The sequence below is a fragment of the Abrus precatorius genome, unplaced genomic scaffold, assembly GCF_003935025.1.
Source record: "Abrus precatorius isolate BTA unplaced genomic scaffold, Abrus_2018 Scaffold4, whole genome shotgun sequence".
NCBI classification, from domain to species: domain Eukaryota; kingdom Viridiplantae; phylum Streptophyta; class Magnoliopsida; order Fabales; family Fabaceae; genus Abrus; species Abrus precatorius.
In genome coordinates, this window is record NW_020874384.1 from 6,262,099 (window position 1) to 6,274,713 (window position 12,615).

At 35.4% G+C, this 12,615-nt stretch overlaps 1 non-coding gene across 1 annotated transcript; it reads left to right on the forward strand.

The window, feature by feature from the left end:
- Positions 1-350: 350 nt before the first annotated feature.
- LOC113866455 lies at positions 351-457 on the forward strand. The gene has a single exon (XR_003505095.1). It is a non-coding gene; the product is annotated as a small nucleolar RNA R71 (small nucleolar RNA).
- Positions 458-12,615: the final 12,158 nt, after the last annotated feature.

Consider the following 12,615-nt stretch of genomic DNA (forward strand, 5'->3'; position numbering starts at 1 on the left):
TTGCATGGTTTCCTCCACAAAAATCACAACTTAGCTGACTGGTAGGCATACTCCCTGTTTGCAGATTGTTGATTTGTTGTGTTAAGGCAGCTAATTGTTCTGAAAACATTTGATTTTGTAGCTGATTTTGTGCAAGAAAAGTTTCCAGAACTTTAGCTTCATGACCAGAGTTTCTTCCTTGATTCCTTGAGTTTGAATTCTGATACATTGAAGATGCCATCATGTCAATAATCCTTTGAGCTTCTTCCAAGGACTTTGTATTTAATGAACCTCCAGCAGCAGCATCAACCATTGTTCTTGTTACTGCATTCATCCCATTATAAAAAGTTTCCAATTGCATCCAATCTGGAATACAATGATGTGGACACCTTCTAAGCAGTTCTTTGTATCTTTTCCAAGCTTCATACAATGATTCTCCTTCTTGCTGCACAAAGGATGTAATTTCTCCTCTCAACTTAGCAGCTTTGGATGGAGGGAAGTACTTGGTTAAAAACTTATTCACAAGTTCTGTCCAGGTTGTGATGCTTCGTTGTGGTTGAGCTTGTAACCAGCATTTTGCTCTATCTCTCAAGGAAAAAGGAAATAATCTCAGTCTGATGGCTTCTTCACTAACCCCATTTATTCTTATAGTGTCACATAGCTGTAGAAAATTTGAAATATGTAAGTTAGGATCATCAGAATTTCCACCAGAAAACTGATCTTGTTGGACTAAGTGTAATAAAGCAGGTTTAATCTCAAAATGGTTGGCTTGAATTAGTTGGCCTGATTATAGAAGAGTTAAAACCTTGCATGTTAGGAATAGCATAGTCCCCTAATGTTCTAAATCTGTTCTGTTCTGCCATCTCTATTTCTGAATTTAGTTGTCTCAAAGATGTAGGTGTTCTTTTCACTCTAGGATTACTTTGAGATTCTGGAGAATGGACAGCTTCTAACTCACTATCACTCCCTATGGCTTTTTCTGCTCTAGACTCTTTTCTCAATCTTCTTAAGGTTATGTCTATGTCAGGATCAAAGAGTAGAGTTGATTTGTTTTTGTTTTTGCCACGCATATACAATTCAAAATGAAGCAAAAGTAAACTACAAGTTAGTATTCAGAACTGCACCACGAAAATTATGAAGTAATTATTAGTAAAAGTAATTGAAACACAAGTTTAAAAGTTGCAGAATTATGCAGAATGGATAAAATGTCTAACTACAGACTACTACTACAGAAATTCAGAGAACAAAATACTCAATCTAGCTATTCTTATGTTACTAATGATATTGAAACTCTAATTTCCCCGGCAACGGCGCCAAAAACTTGTTGTTTGCAATCTAACACTAGCAAGTGCACTAGGATTGCAGCAAGTGATGAGTAAATTTAAGATCAGAATATCGTCTCCACAGGGAATTTAGGTTTCAAGTACCACTTCACAGAATTATAACCATTTGAGCCATACGAATTTTTGAAGGAGATTTGTAACATATAACAGCAATAAACCAAAGCAATTAAAGCAAAGAACTTGCAGAGAAACAGAGTATAAGATTTGTGATGAAATGAAATAGCAATGAAGGATAGTTAGGAATTTACTTCACAAGAATATCAATATCAATCCAATTAAATCCTCTGAACATTCAAGCAATTGAATAATTGACAATCAGTTTCACATATATCTAGCCAAAGGTTAATTCCTTAACTCATTGACCCTAACAATCCACTAAACCTCCCTAATCCCTTAGGTGAGATTCAATTTCAGGTTGCATTAAGAATTAGAACTATAAGATTGCAGAATTAGGTCTCCTTATCCCTAAGAAATCCCTAAACTCTGGTTGCCAATTCAGATCGGAGCAAACAATCCAATTCCCATTGGTAAAGATTCCTCTTGATTAATCAAATGAATTTCCATTCAGAGATTGCATGAAGAGCAGAATTAACAACTCAATTAATCCAAGAACTTAAAGTTCAGAAGATAAAGTTGAATCAATACATCAATTCGAGTTCCATAAACCCCTAACTATGGGAAATTAAGCACACATTGCAACAAAAACAGAGAAAGAAGAAGAAGATGAAGAAGAATGCAGAGCAGTCATGGCCACGAGCTCCAATCCGATCCCTCTTCTTGGAGCTTCAAGCTTCAAGAATGCAGAGCAGTCATGGCCACGAGCTCCAATCCGATCACTAACAAAACAGAAAATGAGCAAAAAGATCCCAGTTTCGCGCTTCAATCATGTATTTATAGAAACCCAGTTCTGCGCGTTGTCACTTTTCTTCACAAGAGTAACCACGTAGAAGCTTTATGTAGTGTGTGTGTTCACTTTCAAGAGCAAGAGTAACCACGCGCAACTTGCAGAGTTGAAGGCTCCTCTGGAACATTCACTTTTATTCATAATAGTGGCAACGCAGGAGGTCAAGGGCTGCGCGTGATCACTTTCGTGAGTAATAGTAACCACGCGCAAGCTGTCCTGATACAAGTGCCTCTGGAACGCTCACTTTCGCTGGCGAAAGTGACAACGCGCAGCTCCTCAGGAATAGAGTCTTCTCTGGAACGTTCACTTTCGCTGGCGAAAGTGATAACGCACACTGGCAACGCTCACTCTTGTAAATAAAAGTGATTACGCAAGGCTCTTCTTCTCCTTTAGGCTCTGGAATGATCACTTTCACTAACAATAGTGATCACGCCCAGGCTGCAACCCATAATTCTTGTATTTTGGAGTCCAGCATTGCCATTCTTCCTCTTCCTTCCCGTTGATTCTCCATTTCCATGACTTTTGCTCAGCTTATTCCTTCAAAACAAGATAAATTCCTTAAGAACTAAGCATAAATTCTACAAATGCGAAAATAACTACAAATTGAATTAAAACTTTCAATCATTCTCTTTTTCTGAGTTTTTCTGCTTTCTTCATATATTTTTCTTATTAAATGAGCTAGAATTATGCTAAAATATCAGTAAAAATATGGATTCATCAACAATTTCTAAACACTAGCAAGTGCACTAGGAATTGTAGCATGTAATGAGAAATTTTAAGATCAAAGTATCATCTCCACAGGGAATTAGGAATTCAATTATCTCTTCACAAAACAATAACTAGTTGAGCCAAACGAATTTGGAAGAGTTGTAACAGACAGAAAGTAAGAAACAAGAACAATTAAAAGGTAAGAAATTTGCAGTAAAATAGAGTACGAATTTGATGTTGAGATTAGAAATGAATGAATGATAGTTAGGAATTTATTTCATCAAAATATCAATATCGATTCAACTATGCCTCTGAACATTCAAGTACTTGGTTAATTGACAATCAGTTTCACATATTAATAGTCAAAGGTTAATCCCTTAACTCATTGACCCTAACAATCAACTAAACCACCTTAATCCCTTAGGTGAAGTTCAATTTCAAGTTGCATTAAGAATTAGAACCATAGGACTGCAGAATTAAGTTTGCTTATCCCTAAGAAATCCTCAATTCTAGTAGTTAATTCAGATCTGAGACTTAATTCCAATTTCCATTGGTAAAAGTTCCTCTGTTATTAATCAATTGAATTTCCATTCAAAAATCACATAGAAAGCAGAATTAACAACTCAATTAATCTAAGAACTCAAAGTTTAGAAGCAAGAATTGAATCAATACATCAATTCAAGAATCGAATGATAGTTCCTCTCTTGATTGTTTGCCATGTTGCTTGTGTATGAAGTAGACTGACTATAAGTAGGGTTGTGTTCTTTCTTCAATTTCAAAAGCCTCAATCTCATCCTCTCAATCTTAGAGTCAAATGAATGCAGTATGCCTGGATTAGATCTGGTCATAAAAGGTGAGAATCACAAAGAACAACACACAATTCCTGAATGCACAGAATCAGTTAACAAAGCAAGTACCATCAAAACACAAGCAATGGTTGAAATGAGACCCTGTTAAATCTCTATATGGTATAGGATAACAGCACAAAAATTTTCAGAATTTTTGGAATTGATTTGATATGGAAAATGGAAGCCTAAAATCAAGAAAAATAAGTCAATAAATGCTTAAAAATAAAAAAAACTTATAGAAAACATGAAATTTTTGAAAATTGGGGCGGCCTCATTTGGTGGAGCGGGCTACAGTGGATAGGAAATTTTATTCTACCCCAAAGTCATGTGTGATGGAAAAAATTTTGACATTCCTAGCAAAAGTTATGACACTTTTAAGTTGCACAAAATTTTTCTTCACCACCAAAGTGTATCTCTTTTTCTACAAATGATTTTTCAAATCTACCAACTCTACACACTAATAGACACTAAATGTAATGTGCTTAGAAAAATTCAGGTCAAAATTCTATCATTTACTATTTTTTTGGAATTTTTCAAAATCAGTGAATAGTGAATGAATAGTGTGTGAATAGTGCAATCAGCAAGTGCAATGCATGAAAAAGGATTTCTACTACTCCTTTGTTTTTCTGATTTCTATTTTCAGCAGCAATGTAATGCAACATATACCACACGAATTGGACTTAATCACACATGAACTGAATCACAATATGCAATACAATGCACAAACACTTGATACATAACAAAATACACTATCACAGAATGCATAGAATGTGTATTGTGTTAATGTTACAATACACAGAATTCAGATTTCAGTCGAAACAACCAAATCAATTACAACTGAATTAAACTCTAAACTCTAAACACTTATTCTCAGAATGCACAATTGTATAACATAGCAAAATACAAACGAACTATACTGAACACAGAACACTAAACACACTACAATCAACAATGCAATCAAAACAATTGGTCAACATAACAGAATTATAGAATTCAGAACAACAAAAATGCTACAGGTATACGACATAATCCCACACAAATGAACTAAACACAAATCACAGATATAATTCACACATTATGCAGAACACAGAAAACACAGTACAATTCACAATTGAACTACACTAACACAAAATATTTTTTTTTAAACACATAATGCACCATTGAATCAAAGCAATACAAAATGCATCCCCAGCAACGGCGCCAATTTCGATAACCATGTTGCAAAGGTATCAAAAGTAACTAAATTCCTCACAAAAACATGTAGTTTAGGGAGCAACCTAGGTCATCTCTCACAAGGATGCAAATGCACATTGTTTCTATATCAATTATGCAGAAAACGTTTATGTTTGGGGGAGTTTTATGATTAAATGCAGAAGATTAAATTATAGAAAATCAAACGCAGAGAATTAAATGTAGAGAATTAAACACAGGGAATTAAATGCAGGGAATCAAACGTAAACAAGTAATCAAATACAATCAATCTAAAAATTCAAACCGAGATCCAAAACACACAAATCCCTAACCGAGAATGAAAATCAAATTATTTAAATCTCTTCTGCACAACAAACAATTAATCAATTGTTTATTATACGATTAAGAACAATGCACAATTCAATCGAACAATGCTTTCTATGCAATCGCAAAAGTGTGAGATCAGAAAACAAACTCAGAGCATAAAAAACGTCTTGAACAAATGTGATCTGGACTTCGGCAACGTAATTAAGAAGGAAACATGGAAGAAAATGTTTTTAACTTGCAGAAACTTAATCTCCTTTCAGATGTAATATGTAGAGTAATTCAAATTCGAAGTGAAAAACGCAAGAGAAGAAGAGAATGGGTAAACAATTCAGAGGTTCTATTGGAAGTGGGAAAGTTATTACAAAACTGAAAAATGAAAAAATGAATTAAAGGTGCTTCCAAATCAGCCCCTGGCCTCTATAAATAGTAGTCCTAAAAGAGCAAAACTGAATGGGCCAAAGCTGGGCCGAAAATAAATACAACAAAACCGCAAAACAAAAGCTATACAAAAGTCAAACTAAAAGTCTAAACTTCTAAAATTCGTAGAAAATAGCTCCGGACTCCAAACAGCACGTTCCATATGTCCAAATTGAAGCCCTAGAGGTAAGGAATCCAATGCAAAAGGAATGAACCAAAAAGGATATCTACACAAAAAGTTATCGCCAAATTAGTAACTAAAGGTCAGAATAGAAAACATGAACAAAAGTATAGTATTTACGAAAATTCCTAATTAACATGATAAATGCAAAAACATATTAAATGGAAGAAATAAGGGAATGAAAAGACATGTAAAGGATGCAAAAAGACTAAAAATGTGGGAACAAAATATGACCTATCAGTGTTTTCTGCAAAGTTTTCAATTAAGTTGTTCATCTAATTACTCATCATGATAGTCACACTGCATTAATCAAACTCTGAATAAGAATTGCTATCTAATTTCATATATTTCAGCAAAGTTCATGTGAGCAACAGTAAAAAGCATGATCACAACTCACTAGAAGTGTTTCCCTCTTCACTCAACAGTGTTTAGGCTACTATTTTCTCTCTAAATCACCAATTTTACTACACTCTACCATATGCTTGCCCATATTCTCAATCTCCTCTGCTTAATATAGTCAATCACACATCCAGAGGACTTTTTCAGGTTATAACAAGGCTAAGGTCAAGGTAGGTATTGAACAAAATGGGAAACAATACATGCACTTTCAAAGGATCAGAGACATTTTGAGTGAATGACTTTAAAACTAGCATGGAACTGCACTATTTCTCACTAATTCTCTCAATTATGCAACACACAGATTCATTCGTGCATTAATTCTAATTTTCCTTTCTTTCTTTTCTTGCTTTCATTCACTATTTTCCTTTTCATTGGATTTCTTTTTCTTTTTCTGCAGCACTTTGCTGCAATTCTTTCTTTTGAACTCACTTTTTACTCTTTTCACAACTTTACTGCATATTTTTCAATTTTCTGCAGTATTTTGCTATTTCTTTCTGTCTTTTTGAACTCAAAACCTATATAGCTTGCTATTCCCCACCCCAAACTTAGAACATTGCTTGTCCTCAAGCAAATAGAAATTTGGATGCCACCCCAAACTTAGTTTTAAACTCATTCTTGATTAGACTCAATATGCTCTTTTCATTTGAATGGTAAAATTGGTTTTTCAGCAAGGCTTATAATGAGGTAAATTCAAGAAAGGGCTATTAAGCTCAAAGGGATGAACTAAGATATTTAGGCACAAAGGAAGGTTCATTTAGGCTAACTAGGCATAATCAAACAAGGACTCCATCATATGTGTGAAAACTATAAAGTTTCATATTTAATCAAGAAACAAGGCAAGTTCTAGAGAGTATAAGAAAATTATGATTAATCACGCATGAAAGAAAGATATGCAGTTCAAATCTTACTAGGTATTTGTAAGTAATCATGTTAATCAATGACTCACAATTCACTTTTCAAAATTGTATGCACATAGTAGCAAAACTGCCTCATTTTGAAAATACAAGTGTGATCTCATTTTGAGAATGGGAAAAACAACTTAAAACGAACAAAATCAAACAAAAATTGTAGAATCATCAATTAGCTTTCATTGGATTCACATAAAATAGTTCAATAGCTATATTAAGTTCTGGTTTTGGTCTCTTTTGGTCCCTTTTTGCTTAGTAGCTAAGGAACGCGTGCGAAGGCTACTGTAACTCCTTGAATGTCACTCCAACTGCTCAAAGGAAGGGTTTCTCATCACTCTCTCCCCTCCTGACGCTTCTTGGCGCCTATGGCTCAAGTTCCAATTTTGGTCACCTTTGGTCCTATTTACTTAGCGGCAAAGGAACGTGCATGAAACTCGTCTCAGGCCGCTGACACTCCTTGAATGTCACTTCAAGGACTCACGAAAAGTGTTTTCGACCGCTCTCTCCCCTCCTAGCACTTACTGGCGCCTTTGGACCCAAGTTTTGATTTTGGTCTCTTTTAGTTTTCCTTTTGATTAGCTGCAAAGGAACGCGTGCGAAACTCGTTTTTGGCCGCTGCAACTCCTTGAATATCACTCCTACGAATCAAAGAAAGGGTTTCTCACCACTCTCTCTCTCTCTCCTACCCATCTCTGGCGCCTTTCGACCCAAGTTTCAGTTTTGGTCTCTTTTTGTCCCCTTTTGGTTACCGTCTAAGGAACGCGCCCGAAACGTTCTCAGGCCGCTGAAACTCCCTTATTATCACTCATAAGACTCAAAGGAACGGTTTCCAACCACTCCCTCCCCTCTTGGCACTTCCTAGCACCTTTAGGTCCAACTTCTGGTTTTGGTCTCTTTTGGTCCCCTTTAGCATAGCATCTAAAGAACCCGTGTGTAACTCGGGCTGGCCACTGTAACTCCTTGAATGTCACTCCTAGGACTCAAATGAAGGGTTTCCATCAACTCTATCCCCTCCTGGCGCTTATTGGTGCCTATGTCCCCAAGTTCAAGTTTTGGTCTCTTTTGGTCCCCTTTGGCTTAATGGCTAAAGAACCTGTGCAAAACTCGTGCAGGCCGCTGAAACTCCTTTATTGTCACTCCTAGGACTCAAAGGAAGGGTTTCTAACCACTCTCTCCCCTTTTGGCACTTCCTGGCGCCTTTGAGTCTAAGTTTCAGTTTTTGTCACTTTTGGTCCCCTTTGGCTTAGCAGCTAAGGAAACGCATGTGAAACTCACCTTAGGCCACTGAAATTCCTGGATTGTCACTCCTAGGACTCGAAGGAAGGGTTTCCAACCACTCTCTCCCCTCCTGGCACTTGCTGGCGCCTATGGACCAAAGTTCCGATTTGGTCACTTTTGGTTCGCTTTTGATTAGCTGCAAAGGAACGTCCACGAACTCGTCTCAGGCCGCTGAAACTCCTTGAATGTCACTTTAAGGACTCACAAGAAGTGTTCCCCACCACTCTCTCCCCTCCGGGCACTTACTAGCGCCTTTGGACTCAAGTTCTGATTTTGGTTCACTTTTGATAAGCTGCAAAGGAACACGTGCAAAACTCGTCTTTGGCACTCGTCTTTAGACGTGAAAACTCGTTGAATGTCACTCCTAGTGCTCAAAGGAAGGGTTTCCCGTCACTCTCTCCCCTCTTGGGCCTTCCTGGTGATGAATCCATATTTTACTAGTATTTTACAATAGTTTTTAGTGCAATTAATAAAGAAAACATGCTAGAAATAGTAGAAAACCCTTAAAAAAATAATAAAATGTTGCATGTCACTTTTAAACATAATTATTTTAAAATTCATTGATTTTCTATGTAAAAAGTGACATTTCAAGTATGCTTTTGTAGGGAATTCTGAGCTAAGTTCATGAGGATTGGATGATCAAAGGAAAAATAGAAGAAAAGTAACAAAAATTGGAGGAAAGAAGTTGATAATTGAAGAACAGCCTCTGAGTGATCACTTTCGCTGGTGAAAGTCATCACTCCAGAACCATAAAATGAAGAAGAGCTTCTGCGTAATCACTTTTGCTGGCAAAAGTGATCGTTTCAGAGAGGTTGCAATGAGAAGAGCTTCTGCGTAATCACTTTTTCTGGAAAAAGTGAGCGTTCCAGAGAGTCCTCCAAGAAGAGTAGCTGCGCGTGTTCACTATTATCCACAAAAGTGAACACGTGGAAGAAGGTAGCTTCTGCGTGTTCACTATTTCTAGCAGAAGTGAACACGTGCATGACATTAGTAAGGGAAGCTTTTGCGTGGCTACTATTTTCAACAAAAGTGAACACTTTGAAGTGCGCGTGGCTACTATCACCAGCAAAAGTGAACACGCGCAAGTGGAAATGAAGAATTAGCTTCTGCGTGATTACTATTGCTAGAAAAAGTGATCACACCAACAGAGCGGGAATTCTATAAAAGGCAGTTAGCTCAGGAATTTAGAGAGTTTTTTGTTCATTTTTCATTTTCCATTTGTTTTTGTTGTTGAGAGTCAGAGAGGGAGATTGAGGACGAACACCAAGCTTCATTTCTTGAGGGATCAGATTGGAGATTGGCTTGAAGATGTTTCTTCTTTGCTCATTCTCTTCTCCTCTTCTCTTCTCTTCTCTTTTTGTAATGTTTGCTTAAACTCTTTGTGGTTAGGAACTGTGAATCTGAAATAGAAATGTTGAATTGATTTTGGATCTGAACTTTGAGTTTTGGATTGGATTGAGTGATTGATTCTACTGTTAAAGTAGTGATTGAATGGAAATTTGATCAACTAATCATAGAGGAACTCTTATCAATGGGAATTGAATTTGTTTCTCAGATCTGAATTAATTGCCAAGGTTATTGGTTTCTTAGGGATAAGATATCTTAATCTTGCAATCTTTCGGTTTCTCAAACTTAATGCAGCATTTGATTGGATTAGATCTAAGGGATTAGAGTGATTTGATTAGATGTTAGATTCATTGAGGCAAGGGATTGTCCTTTGATTAATATAACGTGAAACTGATTGTCATTCAATCTAAATGCTTAAAAGTTCAGAACTTTATTAATTCAATGTTAAAGTTTTGGTGAAACAATTTCCTAACTACTCTTTCTACATCTGTTTACTATATACTTTTATGCTAACTTTTCTGTTTTACTTTCTAATTTTGTTTTTGATACATTCATACCAAATCCATCTGAAATTTGTAAAGCTCAACTAATTATGATCTTGTGAAGTGGTAATTGAGAACTTTATTCCCTGAGGACGATACTTGGAACTCAATTTGATTCTAAGATTTTTTTATAACTTGCTACAACAACACTAGTACACTTGCTAGTCAGTTTACTTTCAGTATAACAACAGTTGTAAGAGTAACAAGTTTTTGGTGCCGTTGCCGAAGAATAATTTGTTTCAATATCATTAGTAGCAGAGAGATGGCTAGATTGAGCATTTCTTTTGTTGTTTTACTTTCTAATTTTTCTACTAGCTTTCTAATTTTTCTGAATAATTTTTTTTCCTATATTTTGTGTAGTTTTCTGCATAATTTCGTTTTGCATTTTTCTGCATAGTTGTAATTTTCATTTTGCATAATTTTCTATGTTTTCTACATGTTTTGTTTTGTAATTTTCTACATAGTTTTAGATTTCATTTTGCTTAGTCACTAATTTCATTTGAATTTTGTTTACTTTTTTTTTGTATGCAAGAAAAAAAAAAGTTGCTCTATTGTTTGATGGTAACCAGCATGTATCAGAATTTTCATCAAAGTCAAGTTGCAAGAACAAGAGCTTATGAAGCAGATGCTTTTGAAGCTTTAATTAATAATTTTCAAGCTGGAGTTGCCCAAACTAACCCCTTAGTGTGTGATTTTTATAGCAAAAATGATTTGAATGAAACTTATGATGTGGCTGCACCAGAATTTCAAGAAGAAATCAATTATGGAGGAAATTTTCAAAGACCTGAATTTACCTTTCCTCATGTATATCAATATCAAGCTAACATGAGTCAGCCATATTATGATTGGAATCAACAAATTTCTACTGCAACAACACCTTTGTCAACTCCTCATTGTTCACAACCTTATTTTCAAGCATCATATTCTCAACTTCAAAGAGGACAGCAACCTTCAGAGGCTTCTCCAAAAAGAATGAATGAACTTGAAGAAACTTTGCTCCAGTTCATGGAATTTACTCAAGTTTCAAGAATCAAGAGGGATCCATGGAGAAGATGGAGATGCAAATAGGATAAATTTCAGAACATTTATTAAATAGGAATGATGAGAAATTGTCTAGCAACACCATTGTAAATCCTATAGAGCAATGCCAAGCTGCTTTCACAAGGAATGAGGTAGAAATTTCTACTTATGAAGTTACTGAGAAAGAGAGAGCATTAGATAAATTTGAAGAAAATAAGATTCAAGATAAACAACAAGAGGATTGCAAAGGAGTGCAGTTAACTATTTCAAAGAAAGAAGAACCATAGGATAGCAGCAAGACACAACCTGAAAGAACAAAAAAGCTGTTGTTTGAAGATCCATCTAAGCCAATAGCTGAAGCTAAACACAAAAAGTTTCAATTTTTTCAAGCAGTGCAAAATTTCAAGCAGAAAAATAGAAGGATGATTCTGTTATAAAAGAAGTCCTTGCTGCAGTGACATATGAAGACAATGAAAAGGAAGGAAAGAAACTTAATGAGCATACCAAACTGCTAGAAGTCCCTCCACTTTTATTTCTCTCAAGTTCTGAATTAAATGAAGAGTTGCAAGTTGGTGAGAAAAAGGGAAAACGTTTAAAGATAGAGCAAGAGCCCTTATCATCAAAATCATCTCTTAGAATCAAAGATCAATAGGTGTCAAGCTAGTGACGTTAAAAGAGCGCTTTGTGAGAGACAACTCACATTTCTGAACCATTTTTACTCTATTTGCAATTTACTTAAACTTTTGTTAATTCTTTATTTCAATTTCTGCAATTTTCTGATTTTAGATTCTGTTTTATATGTGTTTTAGGAATAATGTGTTTATTCAACGAAGGTTCATGTTGTGGATGTGATGAGTCCACATTTTACTACATTTTTATACATCATTTATTACTTTTTATAGAAAAGAATAAACTTAGATAGTGTAAATAAGATGAATATTCCAATTAGGCTAAATAATATAGCTTTCTTAGTTTTTTGTTAATTTACATGAATTTAGATAGTTTATTTTTCATATTTTGATCATTTGAATAATATGGCAGGAATCCCCAAGCTTATTTTGAAGAATTATTGGATTTTGAGGAATTTGAGGTGAAAGTAACTACTTTCAATATTGATAGTGACAACTACAGCAAGCCACTTCCAGCAAAGGGACCAAAGTGATCACTTTCAAAGCTTAAAGTGACAACTACAGTAGCCCAAAATCAACCAAACCTGCGCGTGG